The following is a 2,875-nucleotide window of genomic DNA, read 5'->3' as shown; positions in this document are numbered from 1 at the left end:
ACAAAGAGGCATATGTCAGGTATAAGCAGCCGGGATCAAGCGAGTCACTCAGGAGTATAGGGGATGTAGCACTACACGGAAGAAGGAATTTAGGTGGGCGAAAAGGGGCCATGACATATCCCTGGCACATAAGATAAACGAGAATCTTAAAAGATTCTGTAAGTATATTAAGAGTAAAAGGGTAGCAAGGGAGAGAGTGGGTCCCCTCAAGGATCAGTATGGCAATCTATGTGTGGAGCCACGAGAAATGGGCGAGGTCTTAAATGAATATTTCGCGTCTGTATTTACCGTGGAGAAGGTAATGGAAGCTCCTGGGTTCAAGGGAGGGAACAGCAATATCCTGGAGCATATCAACATAACAAAGGAGGAGGAGTTGGATGTTTTGAAGCGCATTAAGTTGGATAAATCCCAGGGCTGGACCAGGTGTATCCTGGGATGCTATGGGAAGCAAGGGAGCCACGAATGAGGTACCGGAAAACTGGAGGATAGCTAATGTTGTGCCTTTATTCAAGAAGGGCAGCAGGGATAAGCCAGGGAACTATAGGCTGGTGAGCCTTACATCAGTGGTGGGAAAGTTATTGGAAGGGATTCTGAGAGACAGGATTTATATGACTTTGGAAAGGCATGGTCTGATTAGGGATAGTCAGCATGGCTTTGTGCGTGGAAATCATGTCTCACGGATTTGATTGAGTTTTTCGAGGAAATGACCAAGAGGACTGACAAGGGCAGGGTGATAGACGTTGCCTACATGGACTTTAGCAAGGCCTTTGACAAGGTCCCGCATGGTAGGCTGGTCCAGAAGGTTCAAACACATGGGATCCAGGGTGAGCTAGCAAATTGGATGCAAAATTGTCTTTGATGATAGGAGGCAGAGGGTGGTAGTGGAGGGTTGTTTTTCAGATTGGAGGCCGATGACCAGTGGTGTGCCGCAGGGATGTGTGCTGGGCCCTCTGTTGTTTATCATATATATTAATGACTTGGATGTGAATGTAGGGGGCATGATTAGTAAGTTTGCAGATGACACCAAAATTGGTGGCATCTTGGACAGTGAAGAAGGTTGTCTAAGGTTACAACAGGATATAGATCAACTGGGAAAGTGGGCAAGGGATTGGCAAATGAAATTTAATGCAGACATGTGCGAGGTGATCCATTTTGGGAAGTTAAACCAAGGCAGGACTTATACAGTGAAAGGTGGGGCCCTGGGGAGTGTTTTTGAGCAGAGAGAGACCTTGGGGTGCAAGTACATAGTCGCCTGAAAGTGGCAACACAGGTAGACAGGGTGGTGAAGAAGGCGTATGGCATGCTTACCTTCATCAGACAAGGAACTGAGTACAAGAGTTGGGACTTCATGTTACAGTTTTAGATAACGTTGGTTTGGCTGCATTTGGAGTACTGTGTGCAGTTCTGGTCGCCACGCTACAGGAAAGATTTGATTAAGCTAGAGAGGCTGCAGAAAAGATCCACAAGGATGTTGCCTGGTTTGGATGGCTTGAGTTATAAAGAGAGATTGGATAGGCTGGGTCTGTTTTCCCTGGAGCAAAGAAGAATGAGAGGGGACATGATAGAGGTATATAAAATCATGACAGGCTTAGATAGGTTAGATAGCCAGAGCCTGTTTCCAATGGTCGGGGTGACTAAAACTAGAGGGCACAGATTCAAGGTGAGAGGGAGGAGGTTTAAAGGGGATCAAAGGGGTAAATTTTTCACACAAAGAAACGTGGGTATCTGGAATGAGCTGCCTGAGGAGGTGGTGGAGGCAGTAACAGTAGAAACATTTAAGAGGCATCTGGACAGGTATTTGAATGAGCAAGGCATAGAGGGATATGGAATTAATGCAGGCAGGTGGGATTAGTATAGATAGGCATTATGGTCGGCAAGGACGCAATGGGCCATAAGGCCTGTTTCTATGCTGTATGACTCTATGAAAGAAAAGGAGGCTCATGGAAGATTCAGAGCGCTGAAAACAGCAGAGGAGTATAGACAGGGAAGGGAGGGGGGGTACTTAAAAAAGTAATTAGGAGACTGAAGAGGGGAAATGAAAAAGCACTGGCGGGCAAGATGAAGGAAAATCCTAAGGCATTTTATAAGTATATTAAGGGCAGGTGGATAACCAGGGACAAAACTGGCAATCTATGTGTGGAGCCAGAGGACATAGGTGAGGTTTTAAATGTTTACTTTTCATCTGTGTTCACTATGGAGAAGGACAATGTCGGTGCAGAGATCAGGGAGGGGGATTATGATATACTTGAACATATTCACATTGAAAGGGAGAAGTATTTGCTGTTTTAGATGGCTTAAAAGTGGATAAATCCCCAGGCCCAGATAAGATGTATCCCAGGCTGTTATGGGAGGCAAGGGAGGAGACAGCAGGGGCTCTGACCCACATTTTCAAATCCTTTCTGGACACAGGAGAGGTACCAGAGGATTGGAGGACAGTGAATGTGGTACATTTATTCAAGAAGGTTAGCAGGGATAAACCAGGTAATTACAGGCCGGTGAGTCGAACATCAGTGGGAGGGAAACTGAGGGACAGGATTAATCTCCACTTGGAGAGGCCGGGATTAATCAGGGATAGTCAGCATGGCTTTGTCAGGGGGTGATTGTGTCTAACTAACTTGATTGAATTTTTCGAGGTGGTGACTAGATGTGTAGATGAGGTTAAAGCAGTTGATGTAGTCTACATGGACTTCAGTAAGGCTCTTGATAAGGTCCCACATGGGAGATTGGTTATGAAGGTAAGAGCCCATGGGATCCAGGCCGATTTGGCAAATTGAATCCGAAATTAGCTTAGTGGCAGGAGGCAGAGGGTGATGGTCAAGGGTTGTTTTTGCGAGTGGAAGCCTGTGACCAGTGGTGTACCACACGGATCGGTGCT

The sequence above is a fragment of the Heterodontus francisci genome, unplaced genomic scaffold, assembly GCF_036365525.1.
Source record: "Heterodontus francisci isolate sHetFra1 unplaced genomic scaffold, sHetFra1.hap1 HAP1_SCAFFOLD_456, whole genome shotgun sequence".
In the NCBI taxonomy this organism is placed as follows: Eukaryota; Metazoa; Chordata; class Chondrichthyes; order Heterodontiformes; family Heterodontidae; genus Heterodontus; species Heterodontus francisci.
The sequence above is the reverse complement of the archived record's forward strand: the minus strand, read 5'-3'. Positions refer to the sequence as shown.